Raw genomic sequence first — 19,777 nt, forward strand, 5'->3', positions numbered from 1 at the left:
GAAAGACAAACACACAAGCTTATAAAATACCCTTGGTGTTGAAATCTGTACCGTGGCACTTGCAAGCATTCACATGGCTGGATGCATACATTTCAGTATAACAAGGGAATCTGCATTGCTAAAATAAGAATTCTTGAGTGCATTTCAAGCACCATGACATCACCATTTGCACTACAGGTTACTATTTACAAGCGTTTGAGATGGTCTGTGGATCTATAACGAACGTCGCAAGCTGTGAAAACTAGAATTTATTATGTAATGCACTGTTATGTAAATTGTTTAAATCATGCACAATATACACAGATGATCACTCCTCCACAGTTAAATACTAAATACAGCACTTGATTGCTCATCTTACTTCAACCAAGTTTTTGCATTTGATAGGTTTTGCTTGATAAAATTACACACACAAAGTACCCGTCTGATGCCTTATACTTTTTTAAAATTGAAATCAGTTTATACTTTTTAATTCACATAACTCAGCGGTATTTTATAAGGGCTCTCCTGGCTATTGGTATTATTATACATTTGTTAATATTTGTTAAAAAAACATGATTTCTTAGCTACTAGCACATTTCAGCAAATCCAGAATATTTTCTTTGATACTTGAAAATAAAAGACATTTAAGTTTCAGTGCAATGTTACTTTACCTCCCCAAAGCATTTTTCACAGAAGATCTAAAGGGTTTAGTGTAGCACATAAGAGCACATTTAAAAGAGAAAAAAAAGACCACAAATTGTGTCTTGTAACAGTGGCAAGAGCAAACGAGATGAGAAACCGTCAAACAGGCTCCTTAACTTTTAATTCAGCAAAGCATTAGCAACTGGTTTAAGTTCCTTCTCATTCAGTGGAGCACTCCAAGAGATATAAGTTTTATTTAGCTTGCTTTTCATATCCAGTAAAAAAGATTCGGGAGTGTAATCACCAAGGCCAGCTTCTGTCTGGGGAGGGGACCCACAGAAAGTCCCCCCAGGTTCCCTCTTTTTCAATACAGGGCCACAGGCAGGCCTGAACTGCTCTGGGGTGGACTCTTGCTTTGAATTGCCCTCTAGTGTTAGCCTATATGAATTCCTACCTCAGTGACAAGTTCTGTTCAGGTTTTTACATAATGGAAAGTGGGTCACCAACTTAAGTTATATTAATCCAAAAAGAAAACCTTAAAAAAATTGAAAGGCATTTTGGAGGATCATTTTCATGTCAGAAGACCATAAGATTGACAACCAGAGTACTACACACCAAACATGCAAGAGGAAGTCTGCATTCCTAAATAGAAGAAAAAAATCAAGGACAATAAGTTTAAGAGAACTTATGAACATTCTTGTATTTTACATTTCCATTAATTTCTTATGCAGTTTCACAAAATATCAGCTTCTGAAACAAACACACGGTATTCACAGCCAAATTCACTGTAATTACAGTGACATAGCTAGAATCAAAACTTTCATGAAAATTGAAGAGTTACTGGTGTAAAAACAGAACACAGCCTACGAGCACTAATATTCAGGAGGAATTACTCTCACTGCCGATTCAAGAATCTCCTAGTTACACTCTAAACCTGGATGCAAAACAGGCACTGTGCAAATGCAAATCCAGATTTTAAACCTTGCAATTCCAGAAAGAGAAGTCCAAGCATTTTCTTCTGTTTCAAACCATGTTTTATCTTCTCTTGTATTCAGATGCAATGAATTTAGGACAAAGTATGGAAAATGTATTCTTGGTAACCCTTGCATATCAGATAGAGATGGACATAAATTAAGATCAACAGAGGATCCTTTGCTTAAAAAAAATAAAAAAATACTGTCATACAGAAGTACAGCCCCTGAAGTAACAGCCATTCTGCCTGAGAACTGAAACACACTCAGAGTCCGGTTATAAAACAGATGAAGGAAAATACACCTTTCCCTGCTGCTTGTGTAACTGCTGTGCTTCTCACTAAAAGCATCATTCTCCCTTCTCCTGAGAACTCGAGGAAAATCTTCTAGATCTGGGGAGCCTGGGGGCAGCAGAGCAAGTACCTAAGCAGAAGCCCATTGTTTTTGAGAAGGGGTTTGTCTGCCTGTGCAAGATACTGTTGGTACTGTCAGACATGTCAGGGAACCCAGCTCTGCAACAGACTTCTCAGCCTGTCTATAAATACACTTTCTCCTAAGAGCAGTTACAATGTTTCACAACAGAATCCTCCTTTTCAAATTCCTCATCCCAATTAAAATATGTTATAGCTTCTCGCAGGGGGGAAGCAAAGTGTTTGCAGAATAACTCAAGTGATAACATCCTTAAGACCACAGGATCTGCACATTCTACCAAGAAAAAAAAAATGCCCTGAAAGAATACAGAAATTCTAAATCCAAGGTTTTTATTTCTCAGATCCACTGAAATTCCTGTCTTCCCCCAAATTTTCAATAAATTTAAGTGACTTATAGCTATTTTGAAGTAGGAAATTATCAGTTAGAGTTGGGAAGATCATACATTTCTTAAAAATATGATAATTTTCAACATCAGTAAGTTAACTTTGATATTAACACTTAAATCCATATTTTTCTAGAAAAAAATACACCCCATATCAACTTAGAAGTGGATAGATAAAATTATGATTTATTTTTTTTTGCTCAAAGGCATCAAAAAACACACCAAAAACAGAGGACAGAAGAAATAAAAAGCAAACTCTTAAAATTTAGTGGATTAATGGGAAGGTGTAAATATTCTGGAGATATTTGCACACTACCAAGATTTTTAGATGTTGCACAAATTAAAAAATACAGGTACTGCTATCTCTTCATTTAAACTCATCTTAGTAACATATTTTACTAAAAGCAATAATTTTCCTCAAAATATTGCTGTAAAAACTTTGAATAATATTACCAAAAAAAAAATCCCCCCCCCCCAAGAAAAAAATCTCCCTCCAACAGGCTTGCAAATAAAAATCTACTGTGAATATCTATGTATTTAAAATAAATTCAAACTTGACAAAGCTAAAGACAGTGGCTTATTTGAAAACACTACTGAATCAGCAATCACATCTTTATACATGCTCTTTTTCATGTTAGTTCATGTTAGTTTGTGAGCAGCAGCCCAAAACAAGGTGGATTAACAACCATCAATACAGAAGTTGAACATTTATGAAAACTGAAATTATGTTTTTCACTCTCCCCTACCCACAGCTTAAATGCGTGGGTTTACACAAACCTCTGCTTCGCTTTTGTTGAAATAAATAAATAAATAAAAAGGGGCAATACCCTACTTTTGTGCCTGCCTTTGGCTTTGAGTGAGAAGCACGAGCATTTAAATATGCCAATTAGCATGTTTTAACTATTTTTCCTAAAGAATTTGTATATAATTTGTTATTCTTTTTCAATTGCTTTGCAAGATCACTTCACCAACAGACAAGGAAAAATGAGGTGTAAGTACACCACTCTTAAATCTTTGCTGTACAGCTGTTTCATTAAATGTCTAGTCTAATAATAAAAATTAATGCTTATTTAAATCTAATAGTACACAAAACTCCATTTTAAAATACCGTTAGGGCTGGATCTAGTTAAAACTAACAAAATCCAGAAAATTCAGTTCTTTCAGATTTCAAAATTTAAACCAGCCATGCCTAAGATAGCACAGGGTTTGCAAACAATGGCTGATTTTACATGTGCTGTAACAACTGGGCATGGGTTGCATTTATAGCTACATCTCTCTTTCAGGAATATTATTTAAGTTGCCTCTGAAAAGCAACAGAAGCCCTTCAGGAAAGCACAGATGAGCTAACAGAGTTATCTGCAACAAGTCTTTCAGAGGAGCAGTAAGTGTGCATTGTTAGCTATCAAATTCTGATTTAGTCAACGAGGTCTGTAGAGCCTCAAGTGTGCACCTATATTACAAACAGTAAAAGTGGCCATGAAAAAGTTACCCCTGAGAAGCACTCCAGCAGAGAAGCCTGTACATTTTTATCTTTTCAGCCTCATTACAATTAGATATTGCAAAACAGTTGACGAAGTCAAGCATACAATTTGCAATAGCCACACCAACAATTTTTTAAGGGGCCAGCACTGCAGCCCTTATTTCAGGCTCAACTTCCAACAAAATCGCTAGTTTTGGTAAATAAAAACTGCAACAGCAGGAGCCAGGGGTAAGAAATTACAACACACCCCACAAGCCTTGAAAGTTTCACCTACTCTGTGGGGCATGACACAGCCAGGCTGCCTAGTTCTAGAACAAACAGGCTGCCTAGCTCTAGAACAAAATTAATTAGGCCAAATTTCAGCATAAAAGTGCTCTAGAGTCAATCAACACTTGAAAAGTGGCTTCTTATGGCAACTGACAACTGCAGCACTCTCGAGAGAGATTTCAGCCTGTAAACGAGTAAGATAATAATTGCATTACTGCAAAACTCTCCTCTTTGGTCTTTTTAAAAGTGATTTAACTTGTCTCAAAGTTCTGAATACTTTAATATATTTTATTAATTAAAAAAAAAATTAAAGTTTGGATCTAAGGACAAACATGGTTCTGCAAATCCTTATTTGTGGAAGTGAGGCACTAGGACTACTTGTGTATTTAAAAGTTTTCAGAATTAGGCCCTAAATTTAAAAATCCTTTGATTTACAGTTGTGAACCATACATTATATTTTTTTTTTTTGCTGAATAAGAACCTATGAGAAATACTCTGAACTTGTGTCAGCCCAAGGAACACTCCATCAAACTTTCACCTTTTAAATATGTCACAAGGGAGCCTTAGATACCTTTGCCTTGCAATATAATCCTGATTTTCATTAACAAGAATGTAATTGCTTTTGTACAGAAAAAAAGGAACAAAAAGAATGAACAAATTCAAAGAGGTGTTTTGTGAAATCCTTATATTCTTAAGAGAACCAGAAAAAAAAACAACCAGACCCACATGTAGTACACTCAGAGCAGAGTTTCTGGACAGACTGTAAAATATTTATTTATTTGGGAGCATATTAGACATGTTACCCAAACACTGACAGCATTAATAAAAATAGTTTTATTGCGACTGTTAAGCACAGAAAGGGGAAAAAATTAAAAGTTACCTATTCACTAATCACGAATTGCAAAGTTTACATAAACTTCTGTTTCACTTGTTTTCCTCTAGATCCCTACACTTTCTGTATTCAAGGTTTTGTTTCTTAACTGATAATTTTCTGTAGGTGGTCTTAACTACCCATAAAATCATAATATATTTTTCATATAGTGAAAACTAGACTCAGAACATGTCTGCCTCGATTACTTCTATGACAGGAGGTGTATAAATGGTAGAAGCCAGCAGTTCTTAGGTTATATTAGACATTAGTTACAACACTGAGGAAAGATGAAATTTACACTTCAATTGATTTGCTTGGTAAAAATTAGCAGTTACCAGGATAATCTCAAATTTTGTTTTTTAAAACTTCTCCTATTTTACGACACAATTACTTCCTGCAAAAAAAAAGTGTTCTTAAAGACAGACAGATTTGATTAAGGATAAAAACTGGATTCCAGCTGAAAGCTGGAATTGCTAAAGTCACGACATGTTCATAAAATTTGTTGCACTGTAATATATTTTGCTGAAGATAAAGTTTTACAGTTTTTACTGCTCCATTTAATATTTAAACAAATTTACTCAATCCAAGAACAGTTACTATTTTAATTTCAATTGTTTATATAAATGGTTAGTTAAGATTATTCATATACAAATAGATAGGTTATGATTACTCTGAATGGATTTCTCAGTTTCAGCCAAATTAGTACCTTTAGTGCAAAGCAGGACTTGCAATATGAGTGTCGCCAGTCCATATTTATTATTCTTAAATATTCAGTGTTTTACTATATGAAAATCTACTTACTGACAAATACATACATTAAATTAATTTTCTGACTATGCTGCCACAGGTAGAGGCCTCTGAAGACCACTTTTTCTTGTTTCCTACTTTTTAGCTTGTCAAGTAGCTAGGTTTTTTAATATATGTAAAAATAAATTTTGTACACCACATTGAAATGCAGTCAGCTAGCTCTGTTCTTTTCTTTAGCACACCCTCCCAACAAAAAAATTTAGTTACTTAAAAATAAACACTATATGCTCTATACTTTGTTTTCAGATTAGCAACATTTCAGTTAGAGTAATTCCCAAGACAAGAATTTGAGGGCAATATTATATAGAGAATTTATATAACTTCTATGATCAAGGCCGTTGTGAACTCAGCTTTTTGTACATATTTTGGCCACTTCATTTCCTCCCGAGGACAGCTTGTGTGAATACTTTTCCTTAGTCTCTTAAAATTTTACAGAAGGAGTGTAAAGAAGAATTATTTTACCAAACAAAAAAATCTTGAACAAACCCAGAAGAACTGGCCTATTTTGAATAATCCAAAAAAGTTACATTTACTATATGTATTTTTTTAAATAAAGAACATATGTAATAAGAGAAATGTTAATATAATATATACCATGCTCATGCTCCATCAACCTTCCAGAAAGAGTTTTTCAATCACAGGACTAAGCCGTTCTCCAAAATCAGCTCTCTATTGAAAGGTCGAAACCTGCAATAAAAATGTCATGTATTATAACATATTTCCAACACCCACAGTTTCATGGTTGATCCCCAAACATAGATGTAGGTCATCAGGTTGACCCTCGCATTGTCTATGTTACAGGAAATCCTAATTTTAAAAATACTCTTTTTTTTTCCTAAAACCAAACTGACTTGATTAGGAACACCTGTGATATGCCTCTTTATTATCAGAAGCCTCTTGAAACAAATCAGATTAGCATGCTCTGCTTTCATTCTTCCTGCAGCATTTTAAGATGAAAGTAAGAGGAAGAAAAAAAAAGGGGGGGGAGGAGGGGGAGAACCCCTCCTAATCTCTCCCTCCACCCTCAAACGAGCAAACAGGTAAGTACAAACTACTTAAAGGATGTGTACTTACTACTGTCACGCTTCCCAAAATATTCTACAGACTATTAAGTATTTAACTTATAGTGTTTTCTTTAAGGAGCTTTAATTTCTGCTCTTCAAGGCAGTACCCATTACTGCCTTTATTAAAATGTAGCTGTACAAATACTGGTTTCTTTAAAACACTTGATGGAAATAGTGGAGACATAAAATGTAATAAAAGTAGTAAAAATAAAAAAAATAAAGTTTACACCACCCCCCCTTCCAAAAAAAAAAAGGGCCATGAGAGTAACCAGGTAAGAACAAAGTAAAATTTGATATAGGCAGCAACTATATCCAAATATCTACTGGAGAAAACTGCGCATTCACGCAGCCAATTTCTTAAATTTATTTGGACTTTTTTCACTGTAGATACCATGACAAGACACATCCAGTGCCTAATAAACGAGCAGCAGATGCCTAGATCAGGTCACCTGCTTCCAAATATTTCGGTAATTTTGCTTTTTACTGCTTAATCATATTCTAAAAAATAGTAAAAAAAATCTCCACTGCTATGGAGCTCAAACAAGCACCCTGCTTTAATAAGAAAAAGGAATTTTCTTTATTTTCATGTATATCACACCTCATCTGCTGCACCTCTTGTTTTTTTAGAAAAAAAGTTTTTGTCTTTAAGCCAAAAACACAAAAAATGCTTCTCAAAAGTTCCCCCCACGCTTATATTGAGATTTAACATTCTGAAAGATAATATTGAAACCAAACTTACAGAAAACCGTCTAATATGAAAATATAAGGTTCAGCTCTAATCCTTGTGTAATTCTCTTTTTCTCAGTCGAGACTTTAAAGTGAGTTTCAGCTCACTCGAAATAAAATAATTAATTGCAACTAGATTTGATGTTGAAAAGTTTATTAATAATCTATTTACTGTTGATACACTCATTGCAGTTTCTGAAAACAAACTGAATAGGGGGAAAAAAACCCCGTGACTATTTCTAACAGTGGTTTCCTTTAGACATTAATAACGATCACTGAAAGTCACTGCTATTTTTCAGTTTTGAGCAACATAACAGTATCATCTTCAGTTTTAGAAGACATCCTGGGAAACTTTTAACAAAATAAAAGCTAAATGTACATGCTTTACATTTTCTCCTGTTCTGTATGTGGTAATAAACGTGTGTCTGTGTGTGTGCGAGGTCATCCCTACACACTGGCAACTGCTCACTACCGAGATATGAAGAAGTGTTTAGAATTATACAAAGTAATGAAGCTTCGTGCTCTCTGTACAGATAACCTTTTCTTTTCTTTTTAAAAGATATGCTAAAATATTGTTAGATGTTTAATATTAAAGGAAAAAACTGTCAAACTGAGAATTAGCTGCATTAGAGCACAAGTTCTGCTTTCCCCTCGAATGTTCAGGCAAGCCTGCTGGAAGTTCTCACCCAGCAGCACACGAACCTAAGATCAAACCTATTCTGCTGTTAGGGTGCCACCGACAGACACATCCCAAAAGGTTCTTACACCAGAATTGAAGTGCTTTGAAAACTTGCAGCGAAGGGTTAAAAAAATTCAGTACAGACACTGCCTGACACCCTATTAAACATGGGCAGAGATTTTTCTACCTAGCTCCATCTAACCATTTCTGAAATCGCCCAACCTCCAAAATTGAGTTATTTTTCCACCAACTAGATCCCTTTTTAAGCCTATCTAGCTTGTTGTGTATTAACGCATCAGTTACCTAAAAATTCTGCAGGGCTCCTGCCAATAATTCACAAAATAAATAAATAAAATCGCAAAGCAACAATTTCACTGAGTTAAAAAGTTATTGGAAATCTCTGCCTACACATCTCCACCCTGTGTGATGCCCCCTTCATATTTATGGGGCACATCATAATTGTTCCTACCTTAAAAGTACATTACTAGTTCTATTAAAAAATGAGATGTCTGTGTGAGAAGAGTCACAGAAAACTATGTACAAAAGTAATTTGGGCAGCCTGTTCAAACAAAATTTTCCCAAGTATTACTGATAACAGAAATACCATAATTTTTGATATCAGGTCCCGGTGTTAGATGTTGAGTGTTCAGAATCCGTAATAATAACCACACACCCCCCGCATCCGTGGAAAAGTCGGGTGTGTGTACACAAAGTTATTTTTCTTGTTAAAAAATATCATAAAAATATATTTCTGCTTCTACACAGAAGCCTCCAATTTCGTTCCCCATTTCTTTCGCAGACAGAAAAAGCAAGCTCAAGATGCATTTTACCTGTGACAATTTGTACTAAATGTGAATTACTGCAATGACTAGCACCGGGCCTGAGGTATGGGTGGATGACTGAACCTCCGACCCAGAGGATCTGCAGCATACTTGTAGAATAGAGTGCTAACCTCCCCTGTTGTCCTTTACACATTCAGTAGTTCACTGCAAATAAAAATCCCTAAGTTCCTGCAACAGAAATGCTGTTATGGGACTACTTTCGTGTAAGGAAAGGTAGCCTGCTTGTACGTAGATAAAAGTGCCACAGGAAAGTGGTGATACACCTGTTAGGATGGCTTCTGACACTCGAGATGGATGAGATGTGCACCTTCCCTACAGTGCTCAACAGGCAGGGTGTATGGAGACAGGTAGGGTGTTTGCAGCTCCACTTGTACTTTGCTGCAGAATTGGACTCATTACTGCGAGGATAATTAAGGAAATAAAGACTACAATTTAGGAGCAAATCCCCTTCCATGGCATTATATTTTGGATGGAGTAGTAAGAAGTCCAGAATTCCAGAAGCTAAAAGGGAAAAAAAATCCAAAAAAAATAGAAAAATTCCCCCGTACACCTTGTAACCGCATAGTCTGCCTTTAAAATGTTACTACAATAGGTTTCCTACGAAATACTACCCCAAGACACACAAAAGTCACAGACACAACTCATACTTTCAAATTACCGGCATATCTGAAAACTAAAAATCTCAAAGTTATTCCAAGCTTCGGGAGATCTGTACCTATAAACACAAAGGGTATCTCTTGGAAACTTTCAGTACAACTTGGTGATTTTTTTTTTGTTCCGGGTCGATTTTTTTTTCCTTTAAAAAAATATTGAAAAAAATAGAAAAAAATAAAAAATAAGAGAACAACTGAAGCTTATTTGGAGTTTTTTCCCTCAGAATCCAGATAAAGGGTCAGACAAAAAAAATTAAAAAAATTAAAAAAAAATAATGTATAGGTAGTACATGCTATACCGAAGAAATATTCTATTAGGCACAGATCTTTAACTTTCACTTAGCGATATAATGTAAATACATACGTTTAGATCTTTAAGTTAATTTGATATTTCCTCCGAATGTAACTTTTGCAGGGCCAAGTAATCCCTGTTAATGTTTGACATTTTAACTAAGGTGAAAAATGCAAGCAGCTCTACAAGGGTCTATTCAACCTACGTGATTTTTTCCCCAAAATATCTCAAAACAAGGAGTACATCAAATATAAGAAAGGAAAAGCTACTTCACATACACTATAGATTGATACTAGATTGCTTGCTGCTTTCATTTTAGCCACACCCACCTTTATGTAATTATAAAATGTGGGAATGGTGCAGCTGAGAAATAAAAAAGCTAGAAAGAGCAATTGTTTGATCCGGCCAAGTATGTATTAGGCAGAGATTTTAATTAAAATGAAAATAGGCACAAACTGCACGCTAGCGAACACGGCTGTCAAACGGCGGGGGGAAAAATGCATACGCACCTGTACGACACCGAATTAGAGCTTTTTCTCTAAATAAGCCACGAGGCAAGACAGTTATTTCCTTGAAAGTGAAAGTCAGTGCCTGGGAGTGTGCTTGCACCGCTGAATAGTGCAAATCTGCTCAACCCCTGATCATTTCCAAGTGTCCACAGGCAGAATGAAACAGCTCTGTGCACATTCCCATGCTAACTGCTCAAAACGTTTCTCGAAGCACTCTGAAAGTACCGACGCGAGCCTCCAGAAATAAGTGCTAAATTTCCAGGGGCTCTTACTAGTATCGCGATTTCGGAGGTTAAGCTGCGTTTTTCTAGTTATCGGGGCACGACGGTACAAATTGTAGGGAGCGAACGGAGCAGCTACTCCTAGGGAAATTAAAAAAAAAAAAAGGAAAAAAAGGGGCTGGAAAAGCGCAATTTGTGTACTGGATTCAAAAAAGCAAGGCACGGCAACTCGGCGGCGGCAGAGCCTCCTCCTCCGACTATTGTATTTCTGCGTGACACGGGGGGGGGGGGACGGACGGACGGAGGGGGGGGGGGGGAAATAAATAAAAAAATACCTTGAATCGCGATCCAGTTGCCATGCTGGAAAGGCTAAAACTTCTGCATTTCGCTTTAAGGCTCCGGGCTCTCCCCTCGCCGAGCACACAGCGGGCTTTTGTACGGCCCCGCTGCACCCCGGCTCCCCTCCTACGCCCCGCCGTTAACTCGTTGCTCCCGGCGGGGAGCTGGGGGGGGGGTGGTGGTGAAGGAACCGAGGGGGGGGGGGGGACACGGAGCCGAGCATCCTGCGCTGGAGGATGAGGGGAAAAAAAATAAAGGGGGAAGGGGAGGCGGGTGGGGGCATCGCCCCGAGGTGAAAAGGGCCGGGGCGGCCCCAAAACGGAGGAGGGAGAAGGGAAAGGGGGGGGGGGGGTGTTGGAAGCGGTGGCCCTGAGGGGGTTAAGCGGCTCCGGAGGGACGGCGACAGACAGGGTGACAGGGCCCGGGGGTGGCTGCCGTGTGTCGTTCCCCCCCCTCGCGAGGAGGGCAGGGAAGGCGGCGCGACAGGCGCTCATGTCGCGACACGGGTTCAAGGAGGTGGGGGGGGGGGGCGCGCTCGGACGGAGGGGTTAATCTGCTGGCACGGAAACGGGCGGAGGGAAGGAAAAGCACGGCGAAGGTTGTCCTTTTATATATATCTATATTTAAGGGGGGAGAAATAGAGCGGAGGGGCATTAATCCGGGTTACGAAAACACAAGGGGGGTGGGGGGGAAGAAAGGCGAGGCGGGGATGCCCCGAAATAATTTCCACAGAGGGGAAGGAAGGGGAGGGGGGGTGAGCCTGTCACCTCCTGTCACGACACGGCGGGGCCGGCCCCGCGCCCCGCACCTCACAGCCCCTTCTCCCCGGGGCTGAAGGAGCCGACCCGTGAGGGGGCTGCCCGTGACGGGGTGGCCGTGAGGGGGGGGGTCCCTCAACCCCAAGCCGCGCCCGGTCCCCCCCCCCCCGCCCCCGGCTCTTACCGCCCGTAGCGGAGGCTCCGGCTCCGAATCCGCGGCGGCGAGGAGGAAAAGGGGGGAGAAGGGACGGAGGAGAAGGGGGGTGTTTGAGGTAAGGCTGGAGGAGGGGGGGGGGGGGGGGGGGAAGGAGGAGAGAGAGGCGGCGGCGAGCGGCCCCGCGGCAGCGCCGCGCTGGGGCACCACTCGAAAATGGCGCCGAAAGAGCAGGGCTCTTCATTCAAATTCGTTAGGGCCAGCCCCGCCGCCCCGGGGCATGCCGGGAACGGCGGCGGCGGTGGGGGGGGGGGAGCGGGGGGTTCGGGGGCGGGGGGGGGGTGGAAGCGCGGCTGGGGCTGAGGCAGCGCCGCGGACACGGCGCTCGCTGTCAGTGCCGCCCCTCCCCCCCCCCCCCCCTTCCCTCTCGCTCCCCCCCCCCCCCCCCCCGCCCCGCTCGCAGCCCGCGCGCGCTCCCCGCCCTCCCCGCCAGCGCGCGCTCCCGACCCAACCGCCGCTGATGGGGGGGGGGGGGGGGGGAGGGAAATGTCACCCGAGGTGGGTGAGGGACGGGACGGACCGACCGACGGGCGGATGGACGGACGGACGGACAGACGGAGGGACGGAGCGGCCCGCCGGCTTGTCAAGGTAAAGGGGGTGGGGGGGGGGGGGGCCGCGCGTTTTGGGGGGCGGCAGCGGGAGGGAATAAGGAACCCCCCCCCCCCCCCCCCCAACCCCGGCTCCTCAGGGGAGCCCCGCACCCCCCTCAGGGCTCCCCTCAGGGCTCCGAGCGCCCACGCGGCGCGGGTTCGATCCCGCCTCACACCCCCCCGAGAAAAAAAAAAAAACACTAAAACCCAACAAACCACCCCAAAAAAAAAAACCCAAACCTCCCCTCAGCTCCCCTCAACCCCCATCAACCGCCTCAGCCCCTCGTCACCCCCTCAGCCCTCTCATCGCCCCTTCAGCCGCCTCAGCCCCTCGTCACCCCCTCAGCCCCCTCAGCCCATCCCGGCTGAGGGAGGGCGGGCTGCCCGCCGCCGCACCGCGTCGGGAGCCCCCAAAACCGAGGAGAACCGCCCCAGAAACACACATTTACACCGGGGAATCGCGACGGAGCGGCGGTTCTCTTCCCCCCCCCCCCCCCCCCCACCTCCCAGCCGCCGGCCGTTTCGCAGCGCTGGGAGGAAAAAAACGGCAAACTTTCATTTTGTCGCCGCGCCCCCCCGGCGGCTCGGGGCGGCGGGAGGTACCTGCTGGCTCGGCAGCCGCCTCTGCCCCCCTGCCCCTCACGGGGAGAGCGGCCCCGGGCAGCGCTCGGCCCCCGTCTGCACTTGACTTGGGGCTGAGGTGGGAGCCTTCCCCCCTGCCAGCTCCCCTCAGGCCGCAGCGAGCCCGAGCGCATCGGGGCGAGCGGCTCCTCGCTGCTCCTGACGCCGTTTTGTTGTGTTTTATTTTATTTTTTTTTTCCCTCCCAGGCTCGCTTAAAAAGGAGAAAAGGAAAAGCGGTGGAAAAAAATCAAAAAGCAGAGCCCCCCCTCTCCGTCCCCCCCCCCCCCCCCCCCGGACCCGCACGCTGTTGTTGTTGCCGCCGCGGCTCCGGGAGGATTTTCGAAAGTGAGCGAAGCTGAGGAGCTGCTGCCTTCCCCACCGGCTCTGAAAATCTTCCCCTCACGTATCCTGGTCCTGCACAGCCCTACTGGACTCCTTGCAGCCGAGTGTCAGCAGGCCTGAGCTTCCCTGGGATCCCACCGCCTGCTTCCAGAGCTGCATCCACGAAAATATCAGCAAATTTCGTAGGGAGAGCCAATCTCTCTCTCTCTCCCCCTCTCTTTTTTTTTTTTTTTTAACCAACTGACACAGTTGGAGAGAACAGCAAGCTTTTGGGCTCACAGAGCTTAGACCATCATGGCTACGAAAACTAAACTGCTAGTCAGAAAAAAAACACGTAATTCTGGAACTCCTTAGTGAAAAAGCAGTGCAGAACAACGTGTAAGTAATCACATAGCGAGTATTATACATTTATGTCGGATATTTTCCTTGCATTTCAAGCTCAGGATCATTCAAGAAACTAATTCCTATTTTTTTAAGCGAGTTCTCAGGGAAAATTAGCCAGATGAAAAACTCGAAATCCATAAAATCTTTTTCTTTAAAAGGGAGAAAATATAAGTGGTTTGCAGTATTTTTACATTTTCACTCTTATTTTATTAAAATTATTGTGAGTGAAATTTTCAAAAAGTGTACTTTTGGACGGAAAAGAATGATAGCAAATGTCTCTTATTTTTTCTTTTTTTTTTCTGAAGGTTATGTGCCTGTGAAATTAGAATTTTGTAGTAGAAATAGCAATGACAGCAATAAAGAAAAATATAAAATTATGATGTTGCTTACAACTGCTCCTCTGTACTTAGATTATGTATAGTTTTGCCCTAAAGTAATTCTGGCTATTATTTTTCACCCATTTTTTCCAACCGTAATATAGAAATCAGATATAGCAGATACTATGTCATTCTGTTTAACGGGACAGGGTATTCTCTTATATGAATCACACTATTGTCCTTTTGGATGGCTTTTCTGAGGTCTCCTTCCGATTTTTAATGAAAGTGAAATTTTTACATCCCCTAATATCTAATACTCGCTCTCAGATTCCACACTTAACGCGCACAGGCCCCAATCCTGTACAGGCTGAGAAGCATTTCGTTATGTGTAAGCACACCGAGTGGCTCTGTTCCTTCTTATGCTCTTGTGTTTCAGACTTAAGCTGATAGCTGTATTACACAATCATTATTCTCAGTATTACTTAGGACTGCACAAAACATAAACCTAATGCAACAGGCTCGATTTACATCTTCCATTTGTATCTCTGGGACGTGAGTTAAATCCTGCGCAATTACAATAATTTGGGGGTCGGGACGGTTAAGTATTTAACTGAGTATCAGGAGAAGTAAGAAAGGCAGTCGCTCTAGTCTAATAATCCATGCAGTACGAGGTGGGTATTGCATTCTCTGGCTGTAGCATCTGGGAGAGGATCAGCAGTGTGTTTCCTCAGTGACTAGCGAAGCCAAAAAGTCACAGCAGGAACACAGCTGAGGACAGAAGGGAGAGGAAAGGGATTTTGAGCCTCACCAAAATGATGTCAATTCTTTAGGTCAGATTTCCATTCCAGATAACTTGGGCTCATCAGAAGGGTGGAAGTCTGATTGGCTGTGGTAGCGGATACGAGGTAAAGCTGCAGCCTCTCTCCTGGACTCCTTTCCTTACACAGTTCTCGTCACAGCACTACCTGCACACCTTCTAGTAGTGCCAGTCCCCTGTTAGAGATGCCTCTCCTCAGAGAGTGTCATTATATTCTCGGAGAATCTCCCACTACTGTAACATGTGACGTTACCAGCATTTGTCATATTATCTGTTCTCTTGTTGCCAGGGGAAGGAGCGTGTGCAGCTGAATGTTTTGAGTTTATTTCATCTGTCTTTTTTTCCGTATACGTGTTGTGTATTTATGTTAGTGAGGCAAGGTCAAAGTAATGTGCTTTGTTCTTCAAGCGAAAATGTGGTTGGGATTCTGATGGCCCTTAGCTCCTAGGCATATTCATTCCCTAGACTTGCACCAGCCCCCGAGAATGTTCTGTCTCTAAAAATGTTAGCTTTTCTCCCCTAGTTGTGCAAGTTGTCTTGTGTCAGGAGAGAAACTGTTGACAATGGGATGCAGTCTAGAGGCCTAGGCATTCATTTAGGAGCCCTGGATTTAGGCCCTGGAGGATCTGGGGACCCTGAATCTCTAATTTAAAATTCTAAAGAAAATGAGTATTGAGTGGAAGAGAAGGACTTGTAATAACCTCCACTGCTGAGATGACATCCCCTCCGGCTTCCTCTGCTTGGGAGTTTGCTGTATGCAGCTGACTTGATGTTTGGGTATACCGAATTGCCTAGGTCCAGCTGAGAGGTGGCAAAACCAAAGCGAGATACGCATCTGCCAAAATGGCACAGAAGCTCCTAGCTAGCCGGGGATGATTAGAAAGCTGGAGGCTGTCTTCTGACTCAGGCACGCATTACTTTACAAATTACCTTGCTATGTGTTTTTAAGATTTATTTTACAGCCATGCGGATTAGAGGCATTTGTTGTAATGAAAACTGGCATTGTGTCATTACTATGTAACATTTCAGCTAGATGCTTTGGTCTGCCTGGGTACTTGCCTGTTATTCCCCCTGGTCCAGTTCCTACGTGAGCAGGACCAAATGGAGGGCGCCAAGATACACCCACACGTAGCAATTATAACAATGTTTTCAAGAACTGCACATCTACAGATTATTTTGGTCTTGGTATGGCATATGTGCATGCAGCCAGTGGGAATTCCAACATTTTTTATATTTATTTCTCTAATTTAAGCCCTGCCTTGCTCTTGGTGCTTATCCAGCCTTCTTTGCTAGATCCCTGTTAGGGATTCATCTAGGCCTCCCTTCAGACCTCTTCTGAAAATTTGATAGCAGTTGAAGTTTAAGGTTTCGGTTTAATAATCTAGTAACTGTAGTTGAACATCCTCTTTCATTTATGAGTTTTCGGCTTCCTTCTGTAGTCATTCGGCCTCCGATTTGCCCTGACAAACACAGGATTTGGAATTCATTACTTTAGTCGTTGCAGTGTGCGAGCAGTGATGGAGGTTGTAATTTAGCAAGGACCGAAGTGTACACCATTTGTTATCGCATGGTCGTTAGGCTGCAGTGGCAGTGAAAACAAATTCTGAACTCACCAATTCAGACCTGATCTAGGGATACTTCTCTTGGCAGAATGGACTGCAAAAAGGATGTGCTGGATTAGGACATGCATCTGCTTTATTGATTTTCCTATAAATAGATAGATGAAAAAGGAAACCTTTTTTTTTTTTTAACTATTATTTTTTTTTTACTGTAGACTACCTGATTTTTCAATAGCCAAATTTCAATCTATTTTTTTTTCAGTGTCTGAAATGCTCAGCATAACATAAAGAGTAACGGTACAGCCAAAAAGTTGGATTTACCATATTTTCATTCAGACCTGATGATACTGACTCTGACACAGCTGTAGGCCTAACTCATGATCATGAACACATCCCTGAGGATTTAAGAAAGATTTGTTATTAAACTTAGGTTCTGTGGTGAAGTTTTGCTAAAATGGCCTAACTGTAACTTCTAAATATTGTCATTTTTCAATGGATTTGTATGGTTGCGAAGAGTGCTGGGTTGTAACCTGTGAAAACTGAAGCCCGTTCTTTATGGATTAATTGCAGCAGAGCAGTTGCCAAGTGATCTTCTCCGCAGCACCCACAAACTTCAGCCTTGAACTGAAGAGGACTCATCAAATGGTGAGAAAATAGTGTGGTTATCGTGACTATGAAGTTATTGAGGGGATGCCCTATTGTTTTCTTCTCCCTAGCATCAATTCTGTTATTTAACTGGTATTAAAGTTAGATTTTTTTTGTAGGGTAATTGCTGGGATCATAACTTAATTTCTCATCTTCCCCGCAGTACATCAGTTGTTACTTTCTCAAGCTTTATTATCTTCTTGGCTGTCCTTGACTTTTCAAAATAATGGTTAGTTATACACTGAATTTATTAGCTAATTTCTTTATTACTTGCTTTAGCCTTAGTCCTGTGCACGTGCTGAACTCTGCCCACATGAGTGTTTCTATCAGCAGCACTAGTCGGTGGGGTAAAACTCAGATAATGTGGAATTGTTTGAAAGATTGAAGCTTAAACTTCATAGATACGTATGCCTGCATTTAAACGAAGTGCTATTGAAATTAATGCAGGAGTGAGGGATCTGGTAATGCTTTAGCTAGCACTAATTTGTTTGCTTTTATGCTGTTCAATTCATTTCTTTTAAGATGGCTTGATGTAAGTTGTTCATTTGCTTCCCTAGTTTCCTAATTTCTGGGAAATTTTGAAATCTGAGCTTCAAAACATTTATAAAATTTTAGTAATGCTCGCGATTCTCATAAAAAGAGCAACACATTATTTAACCATTTTATGAAGAGGGGGCTGAATCTATTGAGGAACTAATTCTATCTCCAACTTACTGCCTTAGTCAGGTCTGTAATCTTACTCTAGCTACCTACCTACATTAAGTTGTGATTCTTACATGTATGGATTTATTAAACATGCATCTGAAAAACAGGGAGTTCCCTTTTTTACAGCTGTAGGTGAAGGACGGAGTATTAGTGGCAGGAGCGTATGTGCGAATATACTTGCTGAGTGTTGGTACTGGCTTCGTGGTCAGTCAGCGAGATGACAGCTCAAAGTAACGCTGCACAGATCGATCCGTAGCTTAGCAGATGGATCACAATGACCAGAAGTTCACAGGATGCTGAGAGATGTCCCAGAACTTTGTTGGCTCACTGTGTTGAACTGAGTGGCTCGGTTTCTGTTTTCTTTTAGTAACTGTGTTGTAGAGTAAGGAGTAAAAGGGACAGAACCCTAGTAGCGGCTTATCATTTCCACATTTCCTCCTACGTTTATGGTCGTTACCATAGAGATTGGAATACTGGGTCTTAATCCTCTCCCAGCTATTTACCAGAGTGGGTTTGGAAGTGCAAGTGTGTTTAGTAGGCAGAAGAGATGGTGAGCCCTGTGTGCCTGTAGCTGAACGACACCCTGCGTTAAGAATTACTTTAGTACTGTCATCAACCACTGACCGAATTTAACCTTTGCCAGAGTTATTTACCATCTCATGTATTAAAAATAAGATTTAATACTTCAGCCAAAAAGAAGCAGTAGTTTTCAGGCAGAGTGCATTGAGATATAACCCAGAGGTCATTTATTTTTAATACAGATTCAACCGTCTGTTTCTTTTTTCTTTCTCAGCTACTTTTCCTTTAGTTTTCTTTTTGAGGCCTGGTTCTCAAATTAACTTTAAGCACTTAATTATTTACACTCTGCTTCATGAAACAATTAATCTCGTACTTCAGTCACGATACTCGCATGAGTGTAGCTGGTGAGAGAATCCACATTAGTCCCTTGCGTCTTGTACTTGAGTTTGCCTATCTGATAACCAATAGGCTGGAGCCAGACGAGCGCCAAAGTGTGAGTCAGCATGTAAGCAGGGTAAGGAGTTGGGGCTCAGATCTGAATGCATGCTTGATACTACAGCCGTAGTGAATGATTACAAGATGATTTATTAATATTATTTTTTTTTAATTTAAGCACTTCTTCAGTTGTTTAGCTGAGCAGAGTTTAGATCCTCCATATGCTTAAAGTTAAACGGTTAAAGCTAAGTCTATTAAAAATTTTCTTAAAGCATATTTGGAGTTTATGTAATTCTCTTCCTTCAATAGAAGTCAAATGGTTTTGAAAATCCTATTCTCATTGCTCTGTTAAGATGATAATTTTGTTTCTTGTATTCCACCCTTTTTTGTTAAATTACTTTAATTTCCCTGGCTATTCCTGTTCACATTGTCTCCTTCTAACCTTTCCTCTAATGTCCAGTTTTCTGTTAACTTTTCTGCACTGATTATTCTTTGTCTCTCTTCCTTTTATTGGAGTTTTGGAGAGGTCATTACACTCTTTCAGTTTCTTTCCTTCTTTCATCAGTTCCTGGAATCCATCAGCAAATAAAACCCTCTGATTTCAACTATGCCTTTTTTGCTGAGAAACACAAGTCAAAATTCAATGCTAGAGCAATAGAAAGGCTATGAAGAGCACAGTGGATGCCATTTTTAAGGAAGGGAACTGGGACCTGC

General features: G+C 41.4%; 2 long non-coding RNA genes across 38 annotated transcripts in view; one reads left to right on the forward strand and one right to left on the reverse strand.

The window, feature by feature from the left end:
- The window catches only part of LOC310883765, a 94,672-nt gene that overhangs the window by 32,177 nt on the left and 42,718 nt on the right, over nt 1-19,777 (reverse strand). For 7 of the 17 annotated variants that reach the window (XR_014573800.1, XR_014573801.1, XR_014573802.1 and 4 more), the window contains exons 1-2: nt 12,099-12,234; nt 6,426-6,518 (exon numbers count right to left, since the gene is read on the reverse strand). This is a non-coding gene — a long non-coding RNA (uncharacterized lncRNA). The other 10 variants (XR_014573797.1, XR_014573798.1, XR_014573807.1 and 7 more) reach the window with 7 other exon arrangements.
- The window catches only part of LOC310883733, an 87,789-nt gene continuing 80,405 nt past the window's right edge, over nt 12,394-19,777 (forward strand). For 20 of the 21 annotated variants that reach the window (XR_014573698.1, XR_014573699.1, XR_014573700.1 and 17 more), the window contains exons 1-3: nt 12,406-12,716; nt 13,547-14,060; nt 17,330-17,404. This is a non-coding gene — a long non-coding RNA (uncharacterized lncRNA). Of the gene's footprint in view, nt 12,717-13,546; nt 14,061-17,329; nt 17,405-19,777 lie in introns of all 21 variants that reach the window. The other variant, XR_014573697.1, reaches the window with a different exon arrangement.

This window comes from Anser anser (genome assembly GCF_964211835.1).
Source record: "Anser anser genome assembly, chromosome: 1".
In the NCBI taxonomy this organism is placed as follows: domain Eukaryota; kingdom Metazoa; phylum Chordata; class Aves; order Anseriformes; family Anatidae; genus Anser; species Anser anser.